The sequence below is a fragment of the Tauraco erythrolophus genome, chromosome 9 (genome assembly GCF_009769465.1).
Source record: "Tauraco erythrolophus isolate bTauEry1 chromosome 9, bTauEry1.pri, whole genome shotgun sequence".
NCBI lineage: Eukaryota > Metazoa > Chordata > Aves > Musophagiformes > Musophagidae > Tauraco > Tauraco erythrolophus.
In genome coordinates, this window is record NC_141473.1 from 34,638,388 (window position 1) to 34,648,807 (window position 10,420).

Consider the following 10,420-nt stretch of genomic DNA (forward strand, 5'->3'; position numbering starts at 1 on the left):
TACTGCCAAAACGCAGAGGACGGATGCACGAGAAACCTCGCTTCAAGAGTCAAGAACATAAGGATGCAGGCAAGAAGTCCCAGTGGTTGAAATGGATAGTAAGAGATCGGAGCTGGTGACACAGCCTGGAACAACAATGCGCATAAGGACCGACCGGAAACCTCCGAGACCCAAGACCGATCCACGCTTTAAGCTTGTCACCCCAGAAAAGAATTGACTGATTGATGCTCTGCCAATGAGTACGGGCATTTGAAACCCCAAAGATGGCAACCAAGATGCTGCTGCACTCCTGAAGTGCAAAGATCATGTTGAGGCCCAAGGAAGGTCTGAGACACAGCAGAGACAACAAATGACACAACACCAGACATGAGCTGGAGCTGCCCTACCCTGCCCTGACACACGAGCCTTGTGCTGACAAGTCACTGCTCCCTTTTCCTGGACAACCCTCTCTCTTACACTGACTTGGAAACCTCTCCCTGCAATTCCTCACATTGTTCCCTTCTCCCAGCCCGTCCCCAGCTCTGCTCCCTCAACTTATCTTGCTTAGGGCTGGAGATCTGAATCCATCCGTGACACAAGCCACATCATCCGACCAGGATATTCCTCCAGTCGGAAGATTCCTCTTCATCATCTGCAAAAAGATTGCCAGCAGGAAGCATTGTGTTGGTCGACATCGACCTTTTCCACAACACCTCCTTCCTCAAAAGCACTGTGACGTTCCACTCACTCGCTCCGTGCTGATTCCCAAGTCAGACACTGTGGCTGTCATCACTTCTGGGACCTAAGATATCAAGAGACAAAATTACTGTTGTGCTTATGAGAAATAACCAGCCCCGTGCTCCTCCTCGCTCCTACCCAGCTCACCTCAAATGCTCATCCGATTCCAGAGGTGACCCGCACAGCGCCTGCAAAACCAAAGAGAAGTGCCTCACTGAGTTGCCACAGGATACTTTGCTCTTGGACACTGGTCCAGCCAACATCTACCTCACTTTCTTGGACCGCTTGTTGATGTGTGGCTTTACCCCTCTGAGCCCGCTTGCAGCAACTGAAAGCAAGCAGACCGAAAGGCACGTGCTGAGATACTGCCCGGAACCGCAGCCTGCCTGTGCCGCTTTGTCTCCCACTCCTTTACCTTGGCTGCTCACTGGCCCAGCCTCTGCCATTTACAGGTTGCCACATGGAGACTCAGATACCACCTGCAGACCACAAACAACATGGCATGCTTACAACTTCGCCAACAATACGACACCTGAAAAGTAACTTGCAGGCTACTTCAGCCTACTGGTCATTGCTCACCTGCCCGAGTCACTTCTGCTGCCATCATCCTGCTTCAATCACTGCTTTCACCTACAAAGTAATAAAAACCAAACCAGTAACTGCTCTTACAGCCACCAGTCACATCTTCCCTCTGGCACCACACCCAAACCCACCTGCTTACAGTGTCCGCTCGAGGCCTCTGTTGCCCTTTGGCATACAGCTCATTCCTCTGCATCTGAAAAAAACAGTACTGAACAAGTCACCTGGATGCTGAGCAAGAGGGGACCCATTCCAGAGGTCTTGTTTCCATTTAGGAGAAACATCTGGAGTTCAACAACAGCTGGCCATCAAAATAAATCAAATATTAATCCCCACAGGCACAAGCCTTAACACCTTTTAGATTGAGTCTCTTCAGCTCATGTTACATTCTCACAGCTGAGTTCAAGTTGTAATTATATCTGTTAAATAACAATCCTCCCCATGCCCTTTCTCACAACTGAGTCCAGTTAGTAATTTTCTGTTGCAGCCCTACCCAGACCATCATCTACAATCCCTTACACAGCCAGGGAGTCACTGAGAGACACAGACACATGAAAAACCCTTTAAAATCACCAGGGTAAAGGAAGGTGCAAGAAAAAATAACAAACCAGGAAAAATGAGATTTTGAAAATTAGGGTCAGGGAACCAGTTAGCGAGAAACATGGAAAACAATTTTAAAAGCAGCATTTTAAAGTTTAAAATGCTCTTCATTCAGGACCCTTCCTCAATACGCAGCAGCTCACAGACGTAGACCACGGAGGCTCCGAGCTCCCAGTGCCGTGTGCTGTGTTCAGTCTGTCAGGGACAGCTTGGGAGGATCCTTCCTTACTGCAGGGACTGGCTGTTCCTGGCTGGAGACACCTGCCTGTTGGACCCCCTGGAATTCACTCCTCAGCCAGGCCCCCTCCATCAGCCCCCACAGACAGGTGTGCCCAGGCAGTCCCTTTTATAGCCTCAGCCTCATTGGCCACACTGGGGGCAGTCCGAGCCCCAGCTGGAGCCTGTTGGGAAGAGGGGCCACAGCCAAAGGCCCACAGTACATCTCCCCCTCCCCTGGACCTGGCCACAACCACCAGCTCCACATCTGGGAGCTGCAAACACATCCAGGGGCAGAGAGGAGGCAGAAACAGTTTCTTCCTTAATGGGTGGAAGAAATCCTAGCAGCGAGTTGGCTACGAGGCTCAGAGCCTGAAGGCAACAAGACAGAGGGAGAAAAAGGGAAGAAAAAAATCAGGAGGAAGGACAGCAGGACAGGGAGATGGAAAATGGGACACTGTGATCCAGAGAGAGACAGGGACAACAGTGTGGAGAACTTGAGCTAAAAATCAGGGACAGAGAGAAGAATGAAGAGGGAGCAGGAGAGAGAAGCAGGAGGGATCATCAGGAAAAGGAGATGGAACCGAGACAGGGAAAATCCTGACGGTTCTCATGGGAAAAGAAATAGAGAGAGGAAATAAAAAAGAGAAATAAGGCACCTCAGAAAAGTAAAGAGAATGACAGTTTGGCAAAATGACAGGGTAGGAGAAACATGGGCAGGAATGGAAATGAGGTCAGGAAGAGGGAGGGAAAGGCAGCGGGAGAATGTGAAAGAGTTCAAGAAACATATGCAGGAATTTAAAAACCCTTTAGAGTCCTACAGAGCCCTGTAGACCATTATAAAACACTACAGAAACCCTATACGGCCCCATAAAGCCCTATAAACACACATGGAAGCCCTATAGAACCCTACGGACCCTTACATAGCCATAGAGTACTATAAAAAAAAACAAAATTATAGAAGCCCTATAGAGCCCCATAAAGCTCTATAGACCCCATAGAAATCCTATACAGCCACATAAAGCCCTATAAACATGTACACAAGCCCTATACAGCCTTGCAGAGCCCTACAGACCCTTATACAGCCATACAGAGTACTATTAAAAAATCTATAGAAACCCTAGAGAGGCCCTATAGAAGCCCCACAGAACACTATACACCCCTATAGAGGCTTATAGAACACGAAGATTCTGCCCAGTCCGTCCCTTTTTCTGTCCCCCGCCTTGCACCCCCGGAACTTCCGCGTCACAACTTCCGCGTCACAAAGGTTCTGGTCCGTCACTTTTTTGTGTCCCTCGGTGCGTCACCTTTTGCATCTTTTTTTTTCCTCCTCGTCCGGTTTTTACCGACCCGCCTTGGTTTTTTTTTTTAACTCCTCGCCTGCTTTTTACCCACCCGCCCTGCTTTTTTTTTTCTCCTCCTCGCCTGTTTTTTACCGACCCGCTCGTCTTTTTATTTCCTCCTCGCCTGCGTTTGAGCAACCCGCCCGTCTTTTTTTTTTTCCCCTTCTCGCCTGCTTTTTACCAGCCCACCCTATTTTTTTGCCTCCTCGTCCGCTTTGCCTGTTTTTTACTGACGCACCGTTTTTTTTTTTATCTCTTCGCCTGCGGTGCCTGCTCTTTATCGACCCACCTTTTTTTTTTTTTTTTTTTTTTTACTTCCACACCTGCTTTCCCTGCTTTTTAACCAACCCACTCTTTCTTTTTTTTACTTCCCTGCCTGCTTTGCCTGCTTTTTACCGACCCACCTTAGCCGATAGAGGCTCCGAGATCCCGGTGCCAAGTGCTGGTGTCCACTCTGTCAAGGACGGCTCGAGGGGATCTTTCCTCACTGCAGGGACTGGCTGTTCCTGGCTGAAGCACCTGCCTGTAGGACCCCCTTGGATTCACTCCTCAGCCAGTTCCCCTCCATCAGCCCCTAGAGACAGGGGTGCCCAGACAGCCTTTTTTATAGCCACAGCCCCAGTTGTTTCAGTTTTGGGGGTTTTCCCCCTCCCCTTTTTTTTTTTTGGTGTGTGTGGTTTTTGTTGTTGTTGTTGTGTGGGGTTTGTTTTGATAGGAAGGGAGGGTTGGCTTGGTTTTGTTTTGGAGTTTTTTCTTTGGATGGTAGGGCATTTATTCAGTTTTTCACTTAAAATTTTTTTTCCTGTCTAAACTTACCCATGTCTTCAGCAGCCCCTTCAAGCGGGATTTGTTAGCCCAATTTGAGCTCTTAAGTACGTAAAACTCCTCATCTACTAAATATTTCTCAACAGCTACAGTTACCCAATTCAAATGCTTCTTGAAGGCCTTAGTAAAAATGTCATAGTTTAACCCCAGCCAAGTCAACTGCGTGAAAGTCAGCTATGCTGCCTGAAAGAGATACAACTTCCAACACAGACATAGCATAGAAATACTTTTCCTGGGTTGTTGGGTTTTGGGTTTTTTTATTTTGCACTCCTAAATATTTAATTTAGCCTGTTAAACTGAGTTTTCAGCTAATGAAACACATTGCAGTTGTTGCTTTGTACAGGTTTTGTCTGCTATGACAGCCATCGCATATCTGAGCCGCTCATTCAACTGGAAGACCTCAATAATTACTCTAACAAGAATTATCAAAATACGATTTTAATACCTTAACTATGAAGCAACATAAAGAAGGAGAGACTGGAAAAGTACACAGGTAGCAAAACATGATTCAAAAGAGAAGAAATTATGCTTTCCTACTTAAGGGAAGAAGATACAGACATCATTTCCTTAGATGAGGACGGGAAAAGACACCACAGCAGACGCCATAACAGTTAGTCCAAGAGCTCCTTCATCGATGCAGGCCTCCTGGTGTTCCTATCTGTCTTAGACTTTGTTGGGATGCACCCCTCCTGAGCATGGAGGAGATCGTCCTGGAGCATTATTTAGCTTTCGGGGGCCCCTCTTCCCTCCAGGGCTTCATCCCATTTCATAAGTCCAGTAACAAAGAGTTTAGCTTGTTTAGAACCAAGGAAAGCACAACCATTAACAGAGTTTCAGTCTTATAGGAATGAAACAGAGACAATTTGCGAAAAACAATTAAAAGAGTTGAAGTCGAGCTTCCAATTTCACAATTTCTCTTGCATTCTTCTCCTGTAGTCGTATTCAACGTATCTCCACAAGATGTTCATACCTGTATTTCTTACAACCAAAAAAAGGGGGGGAAACACCGCCATAACAGAGACGCCATAACAGAGACGCCATAACAGAGACGCCATAACAGAGACGCCATAACAGAGACGCCATAACAGAGACGCCATAACAGAGACGCCATAACAGAGACGCCATAACAGAGACGCCATAACAGAGACGCCATAACAGAGACGCCAAGTCCCTGTCCAGATCGTTTGAGCTCTTCTTACCGGATCTTTGGTTGATCGGGCAATTGCTTCATCTTCTTCTCAGGCTGCCTGTCCTCGCTTCCATCCTCTGCAAGCCTCCTTCTTCTGTCTGAGTCGGTCCAGGAGCTCCTTGTTCATCCATGCAGGCCTCCTGGTGCTCCTATCTGTCTTCCTATTTGTTGGGATGCACCACTCCTGAACTTCAAGGGGGTCTTCCTTGACTATTATCCAGCTTTTGGGGTCCCCTCTTCCCTCCAGGGCTTCATCCCATTTCATAAGTCCAGTAACAAAGAGTTTAGCTTGTTTAGAACCAAGGAAAGCACAACCATTAACAGAGTTTCAGTCTTACAGGAATGAAACAGAGACAATTAGCGAAAAACAATTAAAAGAGTTGAAGTCGAGCTTGCAATTTCACAATTTCTCTTGCATTCTTCTCCTGTAGTCGTGTTCAACCTATCTCCACGAGATGTTCATACCTGTATTTCTTACAACCAAAGAAAGGGGGAGAAACGCCGCCATAACAGAGACGCCATAACAGAGACGCCATAACAGAGACGCCATAACAGAGACGCCATAACAGAGACGCCATAACAGAGACGCCATAACAGAGACGCCAAGTCCCTGGCCAGATTGTTTGAGCTCTTCTTACCGGATCTTTGGTTGATCCGGCAATTGCTTCATCTTCTTCTCAGGCTGCCTGTCCTCACTTCCATCCTCTGCAAGCCGCCTTCTTCTGTCTGAGTCGGTCCAGGAGCTCCTTGTTCATCCATGCAGGCCTCCTGGTGCTCCTATCTGTCTTCCTATTTGTTGGGATGCACCACTCCTGAACTTCAAGGGGGTCTTCCTTGACTATTAACCGGCTTTTGGGGTCCCCTCTTCCCTCCAGGGCTTCATCCCATTTCATAAGTCCAGTAACAAAAAGTTTAGCTTGTTTAGAACCAAGGAAAGCACAACCATTAACAGAGTTTCAGTCTTACAGGAATGAAACAGAGATAATTAGCGAAAAACAATTAAAAGAGTTGAAGTCGAGCTTGCAATTTCACAATTTCTCTTGCATTCTTCTCCTGTAGTCGTGTTCAACCTGTCTCCACGAGATGTTCATACCTGTCTTTCTTACAACCAAAGAAAGGGGGAGAAACGCCGCCATAACAGAGACGCCATAACAGAGACGCCATAACAGAGACGCCATAACAGAGACGCCATAACAGAGACGCCATAACAGAGACGCCATAACAGAGACGCCATAACAGAGACGCCATAACAGAGACGCCAAGTCCCTGGCCAGATTGTTTGAGCTCTTCTTACCGGATCTTTGGTTGATCGGGCAATTGCTTCATCTTCTTCTCAGGCTGCCTGTCCTCGCTTCCATCCTCTGCAAGCCGCCTTCTTCTGTCTGAGTCGGTCCAGGAGCTCCTTGTTCATCCATGCAGGCCTCCTGGTGCTCCTATCTGTCTTCCTATTTGTTGGGATGCACCACTCCTGAGCTTCAAGGGGGTCTTCCTGGACGGTTATCCAGCTTTTGGGGTCCCCTCTTCCCTCCAGGGCTTCATCCCATTTCCTAAGTCCAGTAACAAAAAGTTTAGCTTGTTTAGAACCAAGGAAAGCACAACCATTAACAGAGTTTCCGTCTTACAGGAATGAAACAGAGACAATTAGCTAAAAACAATTAAAAGAGTTGAAGTCGAGCTTGCAATTTCACAATTTCTCTTGCATTCTTCTCCTGTAGTCGTGTTCAACCTATCTCCACGAGATGTTCATACCTGTATTTCTTACAACCAAAGAAAGGGGGAGAAACGCCGCCATAACAGAGACGCCATAACAGAGACGCCATAACAGAGACGCCATAACAGAGACGCCATAACAGAGACGCCATAACAGAGACGCCAAGTCCCTGGCCAGATTGTTTGAGCTCTTCTTACCGGATCTTTGGTTGATCCGGCAATTGCTTCATCTTCTTCTCAGGCTGCCTGTCCTCGCTTCCATCCTCTGCAAGCCGCCTTCTTCTGTCTGAGTCGGTCCAGGAGCTCCTTGTTCATCCATGCAGGCCTCCTGGTGCTCCTATCTGTCTTCCTATTTGTTGGGATGCACCACTCCTGAACTTCAAGGGGGTCTTCCTTGACTATTATCCGGCTTTTGGGGTGCCCTCTTCCCTCCAGGGCTTCATCCCATTTCATAAGTCCAGTAACAAAAAGTTTAGCTTGTTTAGAACCAAGGAAAGCACAACCATTAACAGAGTTTCAGTCTTACAGAAATGAAACAGAGATAATTAGCGAAAAACAATTAAAAGAGTTGAAGTCGAGCTTGCAATTTCACAATTTCTCTTGCATTCTTCTCCTGTAGTCGTGTTCAACCTATCTCCACGAGATGTTCATACCTGTCTTTCTTACAACCAAAGAAAGGGGGAGAAACGCCGCCATAACAGAGACGCCATAACAGAGACGCCATAACAGAGACGCCATAACAGAGACGCCATAACAGAGACGCCATAACAGAGACGCCATAACAGAGACGCCATAACAGAGACGCCATAACAGAGACGCCATAACAGAGACGCCATAACAGAGACGCCATAACGGAGACGCCATAACGGAGACGCCATAACAGAGACGCCAAGTCCCTGGCCAGATTGTTTGAGCTCTTCTTACCGGATCTTTGGTTGATCGGGCAATTGCTTCATCTTCTTCTCAGGCTGCCTGTCCTCGCTTCCATCCTCTGCAAGCCGCCTTCTTCTGTCTGAGTCGGTCCAGGAGCTCCTTGTTCATCCATGCAGGCCTCCTGGTACTCCTATCTGTCTTCCTATTTGTTGGGATGCACCCCTCCTGAGCTTCAAGGGGGTCTTCCTGGACGATTATCCGGCTTTTGGGGTCCCCTCTTCCCTCCAGGGCTTCATCCCATTTCATAAGTCCAATAACAAAGAGTTTAGCTTTTTTAGAACCAAGGAAAGCACAACCATTAACAGAGTTTCAGTCTTACAGGAATGAAACAGAGACAATTAGCGAAAAACAATTAAAAGAGTTGAAGTCGAGCTTGCAATTTCACAATTTCTCTTGCATTCTTCTCCTGTAGTCGTGTTCAACCTATCTCCACGAGATGTTCATACCTGTATTTCTTACAACCAAAGAAAGGGGGAGAAACGCCACCATAACAGAGACGCCATAACAGAGACGCCATAACAGAGACGCCATAACAGAGACGCCATAACAGAGACGCCATAACAGAGACGCCATAACAGAGACGCCATAACAGAGACGCCATAACAGAGACGCCATAACAGAGACGCCAAGTCCCTGGCCAGATTGTTTGAGCTCTTCTTACCGGATCTTTGGTTGATCAGGCAATTGCTTCATCTTCTTCTCAGGCTGCCTGTCCTCGCTTCCATCCTCTGCAAGCCTTCTTCTTCTGTCCGAGTCGGTCCAGGAGCTCCTTGTTCATCCATGCAGGCCTCCTGGTACTCCTATCTGTCTTCCTATTTGTTGGGATGCACCCCTCCTGAGCTTCAAGGGGGTCTTCCTGGACGATTACCCGGCTTTTGGGGTCCCCTCTTCCCTCCAGGGCTTCATCCCATTTCCTAAGTCCAATAACAAAGAGTTTAGCTTTTTTAGAACCAAGGAAAGCACAACCATTAACAGAGTTTCAGTCTTATAGGAATGAAACAGAGACAATTAGCGAAAAACAATTAAAAGAGTTGAAGTCGAGCTTCCAATTTCACAATTTCTCTTGCATTCTTCTCCTGTAGTCGTGTTCAACCTATCTCCACGAGATGTTCATACCTGTATTTCTTACAACCAAAGAAAGGGGGAGAAACGCCGCCATAACAGAGACGCCATAACAGAGACGCCATAACAGAGACGCCATAACAGAGACGCCATAACAGAGACGCCATAACAGAGACGCCATAACAGAGACGCCAAGTCCCTGGCCAGATTGTTTGAGCTCTTCTTACCGGATCTTTGGTTGATCGGGCAATTGCTTCATCTTCTTCTCAGGCTGCCTGTCCTCGCTTCCATCCTCTGCAAGCCGCCTTCTTCTGTCTGAGTCGGTCCAGGAGCTCCTTGTTCATCCATGCAGGCCTCCTGGTGCTCCTATCTGTCTTCCTATTTGTTGGGATGCACCACTCCTGAGCTTCAAGGGGGTCTTCCTGGACGATTATCCAGCTTTTGGGGTCCCCTCTTCCCTCCAGGGCTTCATCCCATTTCATAAGTCCAATAACAAAAAGTTTAGCTTGTTTAGAACCAAGGAAAGCACAACCATTTAAAGAGTTTCAGTCTTACAGGAATGAAACAGAGATAATTAGCGAAAAACAACTAAAAGAGTTGAAGTCGAGCTTGCAATTTCACAATTTCTCTTGCATTCTTCTCCTATAGTTGTGTTCAACCTATCTCCACGAGACGTTCATACCTGTATTTCTTACAACCAAAGAAAGGGGGAGAAACGCCGCCATAACAGAGACGCCATAACAGAGATGCCAAGTCCCTGGCCAGATTGTTTGAGCTCTTCTTACCGGATCTTTGGTTGATCCGGCAATTGCTTCATCTTCTTCTCAGGCTGCCTGTCCTCGCTTCCATCCTCTGCAAGCCGCCTTCTTCTGTCTGAGTCGGTCCAGGAGCTCCTTGTTCATCCATGCAGGCCTCCTGGTGCTTTTATCTGTCTTCCTATTTGTTGGGATGCACCACTCCTGAGCTTCAAGGGGGTCTTCCTGGACGATTATCCAGCTTTTGGGGTCCCCTCTTCCCTCCAGGGCTTCATCCCATTTCATAAGTCCAGTAACAAAAAGTTTAGCTTGTTTAGAACCAAGGAAAGCACAACCATTAACAGAGTTTCAGTCTTACAGGAATGAAACAGAGATAATTAGCGAAAAACAATTAAAAGAGTTGAAGTCGAGCTTGCAATTTCACAATTTCTCTTGCATTCTTCTCCTGTAGTCGTGTTCAACCTATCTCCACGAGACGTTCATACCTGTAT